At 37.2% G+C, this 9,753-nt stretch overlaps 31 non-coding genes across 31 annotated transcripts; all 31 read right to left on the minus strand.

Moving 5' to 3' along the window:
• Nucleotides 1–46: 46 nt before the first annotated feature.
• LOC146141891 (U5 spliceosomal RNA) lies at nucleotides 47–165 on the minus strand. Its single transcript, XR_014499299.1, has one exon. It is a non-coding gene; the product is annotated as a U5 spliceosomal RNA (small nuclear RNA).
• A 209-nt stretch (nucleotides 166–374) lies between these two features.
• Nucleotides 375–510, minus strand: LOC146141892 (U4 spliceosomal RNA). Its single transcript, XR_014499722.1, has one exon. It is a non-coding gene; the product is annotated as a U4 spliceosomal RNA (small nuclear RNA).
• Nucleotides 511–678: 168 nt separating this feature from the next.
• On the minus strand, nucleotides 679–797 carry LOC146141893 (U5 spliceosomal RNA). Its single transcript, XR_014499442.1, has one exon. It is a non-coding gene; the product is annotated as a U5 spliceosomal RNA (small nuclear RNA).
• A 209-nt stretch (nucleotides 798–1,006) lies between these two features.
• Nucleotides 1,007–1,142, minus strand: LOC146141894 (U4 spliceosomal RNA). The gene has a single exon (XR_014500035.1). It is a non-coding gene; the product is annotated as a U4 spliceosomal RNA (small nuclear RNA).
• Nucleotides 1,143–1,311: 169 nt separating this feature from the next.
• On the minus strand, nucleotides 1,312–1,430 carry LOC146141895 (U5 spliceosomal RNA). The gene has a single exon (XR_014499573.1). It is a non-coding gene; the product is annotated as a U5 spliceosomal RNA (small nuclear RNA).
• Nucleotides 1,431–1,638: 208 nt separating this feature from the next.
• On the minus strand, nucleotides 1,639–1,774 carry LOC146141896 (U4 spliceosomal RNA). Its single transcript, XR_014499780.1, has one exon. It is a non-coding gene; the product is annotated as a U4 spliceosomal RNA (small nuclear RNA).
• Nucleotides 1,775–1,943: 169 nt separating this feature from the next.
• On the minus strand, nucleotides 1,944–2,062 carry LOC146141897 (U5 spliceosomal RNA). Its single transcript, XR_014499574.1, has one exon. It is a non-coding gene; the product is annotated as a U5 spliceosomal RNA (small nuclear RNA).
• A 207-nt stretch (nucleotides 2,063–2,269) lies between these two features.
• On the minus strand, nucleotides 2,270–2,405 carry LOC146141898 (U4 spliceosomal RNA). The gene has a single exon (XR_014499803.1). It is a non-coding gene; the product is annotated as a U4 spliceosomal RNA (small nuclear RNA).
• A 169-nt stretch (nucleotides 2,406–2,574) lies between these two features.
• Nucleotides 2,575–2,693, minus strand: LOC146141899 (U5 spliceosomal RNA). Its single transcript, XR_014499300.1, has one exon. It is a non-coding gene; the product is annotated as a U5 spliceosomal RNA (small nuclear RNA).
• A 209-nt stretch (nucleotides 2,694–2,902) lies between these two features.
• Nucleotides 2,903–3,038, minus strand: LOC146141900 (U4 spliceosomal RNA). Its single transcript, XR_014499723.1, has one exon. It is a non-coding gene; the product is annotated as a U4 spliceosomal RNA (small nuclear RNA).
• Nucleotides 3,039–3,207: 169 nt separating this feature from the next.
• LOC146141901 (U5 spliceosomal RNA) lies at nucleotides 3,208–3,326 on the minus strand. Its single transcript, XR_014499443.1, has one exon. It is a non-coding gene; the product is annotated as a U5 spliceosomal RNA (small nuclear RNA).
• Nucleotides 3,327–3,535: 209 nt separating this feature from the next.
• On the minus strand, nucleotides 3,536–3,671 carry LOC146141902 (U4 spliceosomal RNA). Its single transcript, XR_014499937.1, has one exon. It is a non-coding gene; the product is annotated as a U4 spliceosomal RNA (small nuclear RNA).
• A 168-nt stretch (nucleotides 3,672–3,839) lies between these two features.
• On the minus strand, nucleotides 3,840–3,958 carry LOC146141903 (U5 spliceosomal RNA). The gene has a single exon (XR_014499444.1). It is a non-coding gene; the product is annotated as a U5 spliceosomal RNA (small nuclear RNA).
• A 209-nt stretch (nucleotides 3,959–4,167) lies between these two features.
• On the minus strand, nucleotides 4,168–4,303 carry LOC146141904 (U4 spliceosomal RNA). The gene has a single exon (XR_014499968.1). It is a non-coding gene; the product is annotated as a U4 spliceosomal RNA (small nuclear RNA).
• Nucleotides 4,304–4,471: 168 nt separating this feature from the next.
• On the minus strand, nucleotides 4,472–4,590 carry LOC146141905 (U5 spliceosomal RNA). The gene has a single exon (XR_014499446.1). It is a non-coding gene; the product is annotated as a U5 spliceosomal RNA (small nuclear RNA).
• A 209-nt stretch (nucleotides 4,591–4,799) lies between these two features.
• LOC146141906 (U4 spliceosomal RNA) lies at nucleotides 4,800–4,935 on the minus strand. The gene has a single exon (XR_014499988.1). It is a non-coding gene; the product is annotated as a U4 spliceosomal RNA (small nuclear RNA).
• A 168-nt stretch (nucleotides 4,936–5,103) lies between these two features.
• On the minus strand, nucleotides 5,104–5,222 carry LOC146141907 (U5 spliceosomal RNA). Its single transcript, XR_014499447.1, has one exon. It is a non-coding gene; the product is annotated as a U5 spliceosomal RNA (small nuclear RNA).
• A 209-nt stretch (nucleotides 5,223–5,431) lies between these two features.
• Nucleotides 5,432–5,567, minus strand: LOC146141908 (U4 spliceosomal RNA). The gene has a single exon (XR_014499724.1). It is a non-coding gene; the product is annotated as a U4 spliceosomal RNA (small nuclear RNA).
• Nucleotides 5,568–5,733: 166 nt separating this feature from the next.
• Nucleotides 5,734–5,852, minus strand: LOC146141909 (U5 spliceosomal RNA). The gene has a single exon (XR_014499302.1). It is a non-coding gene; the product is annotated as a U5 spliceosomal RNA (small nuclear RNA).
• A 209-nt stretch (nucleotides 5,853–6,061) lies between these two features.
• On the minus strand, nucleotides 6,062–6,197 carry LOC146141910 (U4 spliceosomal RNA). Its single transcript, XR_014499804.1, has one exon. It is a non-coding gene; the product is annotated as a U4 spliceosomal RNA (small nuclear RNA).
• Nucleotides 6,198–6,366: 169 nt separating this feature from the next.
• On the minus strand, nucleotides 6,367–6,485 carry LOC146141911 (U5 spliceosomal RNA). Its single transcript, XR_014499303.1, has one exon. It is a non-coding gene; the product is annotated as a U5 spliceosomal RNA (small nuclear RNA).
• A 209-nt stretch (nucleotides 6,486–6,694) lies between these two features.
• LOC146141912 (U4 spliceosomal RNA) lies at nucleotides 6,695–6,830 on the minus strand. The gene has a single exon (XR_014499725.1). It is a non-coding gene; the product is annotated as a U4 spliceosomal RNA (small nuclear RNA).
• A 169-nt stretch (nucleotides 6,831–6,999) lies between these two features.
• LOC146141913 (U5 spliceosomal RNA) lies at nucleotides 7,000–7,118 on the minus strand. Its single transcript, XR_014499448.1, has one exon. It is a non-coding gene; the product is annotated as a U5 spliceosomal RNA (small nuclear RNA).
• Nucleotides 7,119–7,327: 209 nt separating this feature from the next.
• Nucleotides 7,328–7,463, minus strand: LOC146141914 (U4 spliceosomal RNA). Its single transcript, XR_014499938.1, has one exon. It is a non-coding gene; the product is annotated as a U4 spliceosomal RNA (small nuclear RNA).
• A 168-nt stretch (nucleotides 7,464–7,631) lies between these two features.
• LOC146141915 (U5 spliceosomal RNA) lies at nucleotides 7,632–7,750 on the minus strand. The gene has a single exon (XR_014499449.1). It is a non-coding gene; the product is annotated as a U5 spliceosomal RNA (small nuclear RNA).
• Nucleotides 7,751–7,959: 209 nt separating this feature from the next.
• On the minus strand, nucleotides 7,960–8,095 carry LOC146141916 (U4 spliceosomal RNA). Its single transcript, XR_014499969.1, has one exon. It is a non-coding gene; the product is annotated as a U4 spliceosomal RNA (small nuclear RNA).
• Nucleotides 8,096–8,263: 168 nt separating this feature from the next.
• Nucleotides 8,264–8,382, minus strand: LOC146141917 (U5 spliceosomal RNA). Its single transcript, XR_014499450.1, has one exon. It is a non-coding gene; the product is annotated as a U5 spliceosomal RNA (small nuclear RNA).
• Nucleotides 8,383–8,591: 209 nt separating this feature from the next.
• LOC146141918 (U4 spliceosomal RNA) lies at nucleotides 8,592–8,727 on the minus strand. Its single transcript, XR_014499990.1, has one exon. It is a non-coding gene; the product is annotated as a U4 spliceosomal RNA (small nuclear RNA).
• A 168-nt stretch (nucleotides 8,728–8,895) lies between these two features.
• Nucleotides 8,896–9,014, minus strand: LOC146141919 (U5 spliceosomal RNA). The gene has a single exon (XR_014499451.1). It is a non-coding gene; the product is annotated as a U5 spliceosomal RNA (small nuclear RNA).
• Nucleotides 9,015–9,223: 209 nt separating this feature from the next.
• On the minus strand, nucleotides 9,224–9,359 carry LOC146141920 (U4 spliceosomal RNA). The gene has a single exon (XR_014499726.1). It is a non-coding gene; the product is annotated as a U4 spliceosomal RNA (small nuclear RNA).
• A 166-nt stretch (nucleotides 9,360–9,525) lies between these two features.
• On the minus strand, nucleotides 9,526–9,644 carry LOC146141921 (U5 spliceosomal RNA). Its single transcript, XR_014499304.1, has one exon. It is a non-coding gene; the product is annotated as a U5 spliceosomal RNA (small nuclear RNA).
• Between the last annotated feature and the right edge of the window lie 109 nt (nucleotides 9,645–9,753).

The raw sequence follows: 9,753 nt of genomic DNA on the forward strand, positions 1-9,753 counted from the left end.
TTTGAACTGCTTAGATTAAGCCAAGTTTAACTCATTTTTCGGTAAAACTGCAGAACATGTCTGCAGATGCAAGAAATAACTAAAGACTCATTGCAATGTCCCACTTCACGGAAATCTTTAGTAAAAGGCGAAAGATTTACACGTTGTGAAGTGAGACCAGAGTAACGAGGTTTTGGCATTTTATGTTTATAACGGAAGTTACTGCGACTAAGAATTGCTGTGCCAGGCAACCCTTGGGATGCCATAAAAGACAATTTCGCTACTGAATCTATATTTAGTGTGACAAACTTTACCAAAAGAAACATAAAACAACTAATCTATAGAAGAAAGTCGATTTTCGACATAGTTGTGAAAGAGATGTTGTCTGGATAACGATTTCTTAAAACCGGTCAAATATTGCCGCGAAAGCTTTTTAAGCCATCGGGCGGGGTATTGGGTATAGTTTTCAACTAGCAATAATCGCGCCTCGGATAAACCTCATCAGCTACGATATCGCCACTGCGCAAAGACAACCACACGCAGTTCGAGATAGCAATAAACGACTAATTTATTTTTTTAGTTTGTTGCAACCTTCACCCCGATGCAGAGATACGTTAAACTTGTAGACTACACTAAATCAGGTCTTCTTTTATTTTGAACTGCTTAGATTAAGTCAAGTTTAACTCATTTTTCGGTAAAACTGCAGAACATGTCTGCAGATGCAAGAAATAACTAAAGACTCATTGCAATGTCCCACTTCACGGAAATCTTTAGTAAAAGGCGAAAGATTTACACGTTGTGAAATGAGACCAGAGTAACGAGGTTTTAGCATTTTATGTTTATAACGGAAGTTACTGCGACTAAGAATTACTGTTCCAGGGAACTCTTGGGATGCCATAAAAGACAATTTTGCTACTGAATCTATATTTAGTTTGACAAACTTTACCAAATAAAAAATAAAACAACTAATCTATAGAAGAAAGTAGATTTTCGACATAATTGTGAAAGAGATGTTGTCTGGATAACGATTTCTTAAAACCGGTCAAATATTGCCGCGAAATCTTTTTAAGCCATCGGGCGGGGTATTGGGTATAGTTTTCAACTAGCAATAATCGCGCCTCGGATAAACCTCATCAGCTACAATATCGCCAGTGCGCAAAGTCAACCACACGCAGTTCGAGATAGCAATAAACGACTAATTTATTTTTTTTAGTTTGTTGCAACCTTCACCCCGATGCAGAGATACGTTAAACTTGTAGACTACACTAAATCAGGTCTTCTTTTATTTTGAACTGCTTAGATTAAGTCAAGTTTAACTCATTTTTCGGTAAAACTGCAGAACATGTCTGCAGATGCAAGAAATAACTAAAGACTCATTGCAATGTCCCACTTCACGGAAATCTTTAGTAAAAGGCGAAAGATTTTCACGTTGTGAAATGAGACCAGAGAAACGAGGTTTGACATTTTATGTTTATAACCGAAGTTACTGCGACTAAGAATTGCTGTGCCAGGGAACTCTTGGGATGCCATAGAAGACAATTTTGCTACTGAATCTATATTTAGTGTGACAAACTTCATCAAAAGAAACATAAAACAACTAATATATAGAAGAAAGCAGATTTTTTACATATTTGTGCAAGAGATGTTGTCTGTATAACGATTTCTTAAAACCGGTCAAATATTGCCGCGAAAGCTTTTTAAGCCATCGGGCGGGGTATTGGATATAGTTTTCAACTAGCAAAAATCGCGCCTCGGATAAACCTCATTAGCTACGATATCGCCACTGCGCAAAGTCAACGACATGCAGTTCGAGATAGTAGTAAACGACTAATCTATTTTTTTTAATTTGTTGCAACCTTCACGCCGATGCAAAGATACGTTAAACTTGTAGACTAAACTAAATTAGATCTTCTTTTATTTTGAACTGCTTAGATTAAGTCAAGTTTAACTCATTTTTCGGTAAAACTGCAGAACATGTCTGCAGATGCAAGAAATAACTAAAGACTCATTGCAATGTCCCACTTCACGGAAATCTTTAGTAAAAGGCGAAAGATTTTCACGTTGTGAAATGAGACCAGAGAAACGAGGTTTGACATTTTATGTTTATAACGGAAGTTACTTCGACTAAGAATTGCTGTGCCAGGCAAATCTTGGGATGCCATAGAAGACAATCTTGCTACTGAATCTAAATATAGTGAGACAAACTTTACCAAAAAAACATAAAACGACTGATATATAGCAGAAAGCAGATTTTCTACATAGTTGTGAAAGAGATCTTGTCTGGATAACGATTTCTTAAAACCGGTCAAATATTGCCGCGAAAGCTTTTTCAGCTATCGGGCGGGGTATTGGGTATAGTTTTCAACTAGCAATAATCGCGCCTCGGATAAACCTCATCAGCTACGATATCGCCACTGCGCAAAGACAACCACACGCAGTTCGAGATAGCAACAAACGACTAATTTATTTTTTTTAGTTTGTTGCAACCTTCACCCCGATGCAGAGATACGTTAAACTTGTAGACTACACTAAATCAGGTCTTCTTTTATTTTGAACTGCTTAGATTAAGCCAAGTTTAACTCATTTTTCGGTAAAACTGCAGAACATGTCTGCAGATGCAAGAAATAACTAAAGACTCATTGCAATGTCCCACTTCACGGAAATCTTTAGTAAAAGGCGAAAGATTTACACGTTGTGAAGTGAGACCAGAGTAACGAGGTTTTGGCATTTTATGTTTATAACGGAAGTTACTGCGACTAAGAATTGCTGTGCCAGGCAACCCTTGGGATGCCATAAAAGACAATTTCGCTACTGAATCTATATTTAGTGTGACAAACTTTACCAAAAGAAACATAAAACAACTAATCTATAGAAGAAAGTCGATTTTCGACATAGTTGTGAAAGAGATGTTGTCTGGATAACGATTTCTTAAAACCGGTCAAATATTGCCGCGAAAGCTTTTTAAGCCATCGGGCGGGGTATTGGGTATAGTTTTCAACTAGCAATAATCGCGCCTCGGATAAACCTCATCAGCTACGATATCGCCACTGCGCAAAGACAACCACACGCAGTTCGAGATAGCAATAAACGACTAATTTATTTTTTTTAGTTTGTTGCAACCTTCACCCCGATGCAGAGATACGTTAAACTTGTAGACTACACTAAATCAGGTCTTCTTTTATTTTGAACTGCTTAGATTAAGTCAAGTTTAACTCATTTTTCGGTAAAACTGCAGAACATGTCTGCAGATGCAAGAAATAACTAAAGACTCATTGCAATGTCCCACTTCACGGAAATCTTTAGTAAAAGGCGAAAGATTTACACGTTGTGAAATGAGACCAGAGTAACGAGGTTTTAGCATTTTATGTTTATAACGGAAGTTACTGCGACTAAGAATTACTGTTCCAGGGAACTCTTGGGATGCCATAAAAGACAATTTTGCTACTGAATCTATATTTAGTTTGACAAACTTTACCAAATAAAAAATAAAACAACTAATCTATAGAAGAAAGTAGATTTTCGACATAATTGTGAAAGAGATGTTGTCTGGATAACGATTTCTTAAAACCGGTCAAATATTGCCGCGAAAGCTTTTTAAGCCATCGGGCGGGGTATTGGGTATAGTTTTCAACTAGCAATAATCGCGCCTCGGATAAACCTCATCAGCTACGATATCGTCACTGCACAAAGTCAACCACACGCAGTTCGAGATAGCAATAAACGACTAATTTATTTTTTTAGTTTGTTGCAACCTTCACCCCGATGCAGAGATACGTTAAACTTGTAGACTACACTAAATCAGGTCTTCTTTTATTTTGAACTGCTTAGATTAAGTCAAGTTTAACTCATTTTTCGGTAAAACTGCAGAACATGTCTGCAGATGCAAGAAATAACTAAAGACTCATTGCAATGTCCCACTTCACGGAAATCTTTAGTAAAAGGCGAAAGATTTACACGTTGTGAAATGAGACCAGAGTAACGAGGTTTTAGCATTTTATGTTTATAACGGAAGTTACTGCGACTAAGAATTACTGTTCCAGGGAACTCTTGGGATGCCATAAAAGACAATTTTGCTACTGAATCTATATTTAGTTTGACAAACTTTACCAAATAAAAAATAAAACAACTAATCTATAGAAGAAAGTAGATTTTCGACATAATTGTGAAAGAGATGTTGTCTGGATAACGATTTCTCAAAACCGGTCAAATATTGCCGCGAAAGCTTTTTAAGCCATCGGGCGGGGTATTGGGTATAGTTTTCAACTAGCAATAATCGCGCCTCGGATAAACCTCATCAGCTACGATATCGTCACTGCGCAAAGTCAACCACACGCAGTTCGAGATAGCAATAAACGACTAATTTATTTTTTTAGTTTGTTGCAACCTTCACCCCGATGCAGAGATACGTTAAACTTGTAGACTACACTAAATCAGGTCTTCTTTTATTTTGAACTGCTTAGATTAAGTCAAGTTTAACTCATTTTTCGGTAAAACTGCAGAACATGTCTGCAGATGCAAGAAATAACTAAAGACTCATTGCAATGTCCCACTTCACGGAAATCTTTAGTAAAAGGCGAAAGATTTACACGTTGTGAAATGAGACCAGAGTAACGAGGTTTTAGCATTTTATGTTTATAACGGAAGTTACTGCGACTAAGAATTGCTGTGCCAGGGAACTCTTGGGATGCCATAAAATACAATTTTGCTACTGAATCTATATTTAGTTTGACAAACTTTACCAAAAGAAAAATAAAACAACTAATCTATAGAAGAAAGTAGATTTTCGACATAGTTGTGAAAGAGATGTTGTCTGGATAACGATTTCTTAAAACCGGTCACATATTGCCGCGAAAGCTTTTTAAGCCATCGGGCGGGGTATTGGGTATAGTTTTCAACTAGCAATAATCGCGCCTCGGATAAACCTCATCAGCTACGATATCGCCTCGGCGCAAAGACAACCACACGCAGTTCGAGATAGCAATAAACGACTAATTTATTTTTTTAGTTTGTTGCAACCTTCACCCCGATGCAGAGATACGTTAAACTTGTAGACTACACTAAATCAGGTCTTCTTTTATTTTGAACTGCTTAGATTAAGTCAAGTTTAACTCATTTTTCGGTAAAACTGCAGAACATGTCTGCAGATGCAAGAAATAACTAAAGACTCATTGCAATGTCCCACTTCACGGAAATCTTTAGTAAAAGGCGAAAGATTTACACGTTGTGAAATGAGACCAGAGTAACGAGGTTTTAGCATTTTATGTTTATAACGGAAGTTACTGCGACTAAGAATTACTGTGCCAGGGAACTCTTGGGATGCCATAAAAGACAATTTTGCTACTGAATCTATATTTAGTGTGACAAACTTTACCAAAAGAAACATAAAACAACTAATCTATAGAAGAAAGTCGATTTTCGACATAGTTGTGAAAGAGATGTTGTCTGGATAACGATTTCTTAAAACCGGTCAAATATTGCCGCGAAAGCTTTTTAAGCCATCGGGCGGGGTATTGGGTATAGTTTTCAACTAGCAATAATCGCGCCTCGGATAAACCTCATCAGCTACGATATCGCCACTGCGCAAAGACAACCACACGCAGTTCGAGATAGCAATAAACGACTAATTTATTTTTTTTAGTTTGTTGCAACCTTCACCCCGATGCAGAGATACGTTAAACTTGTAGACTACACTAAATCAGGTCTTTTATTTTGAACTGCTTAGATTAAGTTAAGTTTAACTCATTTTTCGGTGAAACTGCAGAACATGTCTGCAGATGCAAGAAATAACTAAAGACTCATTGCAATGTCCCACTTCACGGAAATCTTTAGTAAAAGGCGAAAGATTTACACGTTGTGAAGTGAGACCAGAGTAACGAGGTTTTGGCATTTTATGTTTATAACGGAAGTTACTGCGACTAAGAATTGCTGTGCCAGGCAACCCTTGGGATGCCATAAAAGACAATTTTGCTACTGAATCTATATTTAGTGTGACAAACTTCATCAAAAGAAACATAAAACAACTAATATATAGAAGAAAGCAGATTTTTTACATATTTGTGCAAGAGATGTTGTCTGGATAACGATTTCTTAAAACCGGTCAAATATTGCCGCGAAAGCTTTTTCAGCTATCGGGCGGGGTATTGGGTATAGTTTTCAACTAGCAATAATCGCGCCTCGGATAAACCTCATCAGCTACGATATCGCCACTGCGCAAAGACAACCACACGCAGTTCGAGATAGCAACAAACGACTAATTTATTTTTTTTAGTTTGTTGCAACCTTCACCCCGATGCAGAGATACGTTAAACTTGTAGACTACACTAAATCAGGTCTTCTTTTATTTTGAACTGCTTAGATTAAGCCAAGTTTAACTCATTTTTCGGTAAAACTGCAGAACATGTCTGCAGATGCAAGAAATAACTAAAGACTCATTGCAATGTCCCACTTCACGGAAATCTTTAGTAAAAGGCGAAAGATTTACACGTTGTGAAGTGAGACCAGAGTAACGAGGTTTTGGCATTTTATGTTTATAACGGAAGTTACTGCGACTAAGAATTGCTGTGCCAGGCAACCCTTGGGATGCCATAAAAGACAATTTCGCTACTGAATCTATATTTAGTGTGACAAACTTTACCAAAAGAAACATAAAACAACTAATCTATAGAAGAAAGTCGATTTTCGACATAGTTGTGAAAGAGATGTTGTCTGGATAACGATTTCTTAAAACCGGTCAAATATTGCCGCGAAAGCTTTTTAAGCCATCGGGCGGGGTATTGGGTATAGTTTTCAACTAGCAATAATCGCGCCTCGGATAAACCTCATCAGCTACGATATCGCCACTGCGCAAAGACAACCACACGCAGTTCGAGATAGCAATAAACGACTAATTTATTTTTTTTAGTTTGTTGCAACCTTCACCCCGATGCAGAGATACGTTAAACTTGTAGACTACACTAAATCAGGTCTTCTTTTATTTTGAACTGCTTAGATTAAGTCAAGTTTAACTCATTTTTCGGTAAAACTGCAGAACATGTCTGCAGATGCAAGAAATAACTAAAGACTCATTGCAATGTCCCACTTCACGGAAATCTTTAGTAAAAGGCGAAAGATTTACACGTTGTGAAATGAGACCAGAGTAACGAGGTTTTAGCATTTTATGTTTATAACGGAAGTTACTGCGACTAAGAATTACTGTTCCAGGGAACTCTTGGGATGCCATAAAAGACAATTTTGCTACTGAATCTATATTTAGTTTGACAAACTTTACCAAATAAAAAATAAAACAACTAATCTATAGAAGAAAGTAGATTTTCGACATAATTGTGAAAGAGATGTTGTCTGGATAACGATTTCTTAAAACCGGTCAAATATTGCCGCGAAAGCTTTTTAAGCCATCGGGCGGGGTATTGGGTATAGTTTTCAACTAGCAATAATCGCGCCTCGGATAAACCTCATCAGCTACGATATCGTCACTGCACAAAGTCAACCACACGCAGTTCGAGATAGCAATAAACGACTAATTTATTTTTTTAGTTTGTTGCAACCTTCACCCCGATGCAGAGATACGTTAAACTTGTAGACTACACTAAATCAGGTCTTCTTTTATTTTGAACTGCTTAGATTAAGTCAAGTTTAACTCATTTTTCGGTAAAACTGCAGAACATGTCTGCAGATGCAAGAAATAACTAAAGACTCATTGCAATGTCCCACTTCACGGAAATCTTTAGTAAAAGGCGAAAGATTTACACGTTGTGAAATGAGACCAGAGTAACGAGGTTTTAGCATTTTATGTTTATAACGGAAGTTACTGCGACTAAGAATTACTGTTCCAGGGAACTCTTGGGATGCCATAAAAGACAATTTTGCTACTGAATCTATATTTAGTTTGACAAACTTTACCAAATAAAAAATAAAACAACTAATCTATAGAAGAAAGTAGATTTTCGACATAATTGTGAAAGAGATGTTGTCTGGATAACGATTTCTCAAAACCGGTCAAATATTGCCGCGAAAGCTTTTTAAGCCATCGGGCGGGGTATTGGGTATAGTTTTCAACTAGCAATAATCGCGCCTCGGATAAACCTCATCAGCTACGATATCGTCACTGCGCAAAGTCAACCACACGCAGTTCGAGATAGCAATAAACGACTAATTTATTTTTTTAGTTTGTTGCAACCTTCACCCCGATGCAGAGATACGTTAAACTTGTAGACTACACTAAATCAGGTCTTCTTTTATTTTGAACTGCTTAGATTAAGTCAAGTTTAACTCATTTTTCGGTAAAACTGCAGAACATGTCTGCAGATGCAAGAAATAACTAAAGACTCATTGCAATGTCCCACTTCACGGAAATCTTTAGTAAAAGGCGAAAGATTTACACGTTGTGAAATGAGACCAGAGTAACGAGGTTTTAGCATTTTATGTTTATAACGGAAGTTACTGCGACTAAGAATTGCTGTGCCAGGGAACTCTTGGGATGCCATAAAATACAATTTTGCTACTGAATCTATATTTAGTTTGACAAACTTTACCAAAAGAAAAATAAAACAACTAATCTATAGAAGAAAGTAGATTTTCGACATAGTTGTGAAAGAGATGTTGTCTGGATAACGATTTCTTAAAACCGGTCACATATTGCCGCGAAAGCTTTTTAAGCCATCGGGCGGGGTATTGGGTATAGTTTTCAACTAGCAATAATCGCGCCTCGGATAAACCTCATCAGCTACGATATCGCCTCGGCGCAAAGACAACCACACGCAGTTCGAGATAGCAATAAACGACTAATTTATTTTTTTAGTTTGTTGCAACCTTCACCCCGATGCAGAGATACGTTAAACTTGTAGACTACACTAAATCAGGTCTTCTTTTATTTTGAACTGCTTAGATTAAGTCAAGTTTAACTCATTTTTCGGTAAAACTGCAGAACATGTCTGCAGATGCAAGAAATAACTAAAGACTCATTGCAATGTCCCACTTCACGGAAATCTTTAGTAAAAGGCGAAAGATTTACACGTTGTGAAATGAGACCAGAGTAACGAGGTTTTAGCATTTTATGTTTATAACGGAAGTTACTGCGACTAAGAATTACTGTGCCAGGGAACTCTTGGGATGCCATAAAAGACAATTTTGCTACTGAATCTATATTTAGTGTGACAAACTTTACCAAAAGAAACATAAAACAACTAATCTATAGAAGAAAGTCGATTTTCGACATAGTTGTGAAAGAGATGTTGTCTGGATAACGATTTCTTAAAACCGGTCAAATATTGCCGCGAAAGCTTTTTAAGCCATCGGGCGGGGTATTGGGTATAGTTTTCAACTAGCAATAATCGCGCCTCGGATAAACCTCATCAGCTACGATATCGCCACTGCGCAAAGACAACCACACGCAGTTCGAGATAGCAATAAACGATTAATTTATTTTTTTTAGTTTGTTGCAACCTTCACCCCGATGCAGAGATACGTTAAACTTGTAGACTACACTAAATCAGGTCTTTTATTTTGAACTGCTTAGATTAAGTTAAGTTTAACTCATTTTTCGGTGAAACTGCAGAACATGTCTGCAGATGCAAGAAATAACTAAAGACTCATTGCAATGTCCCACTTCACGGAAATCTTTAGTAAAAGGCGAAAGATTTACACGTTGTGAAGTGAGACCAGAGTAACGAGGTTTTGGCATTTTATGTTTATAACGGAAGTTACTGCGACTAAGAATTGCTGTGCCAGGCAACCCTTGGGATGCCATAAAAGACAATTTTGCTACTGAATCTATAT

Source organism: Ascidiella aspersa, chromosome 5, assembly GCF_963924565.1.
Source record: "Ascidiella aspersa chromosome 5, kaAscAspe10.2, whole genome shotgun sequence".
In the NCBI taxonomy this organism is placed as follows: domain Eukaryota; kingdom Metazoa; phylum Chordata; class Ascidiacea; order Phlebobranchia; family Ascidiidae; genus Ascidiella; species Ascidiella aspersa.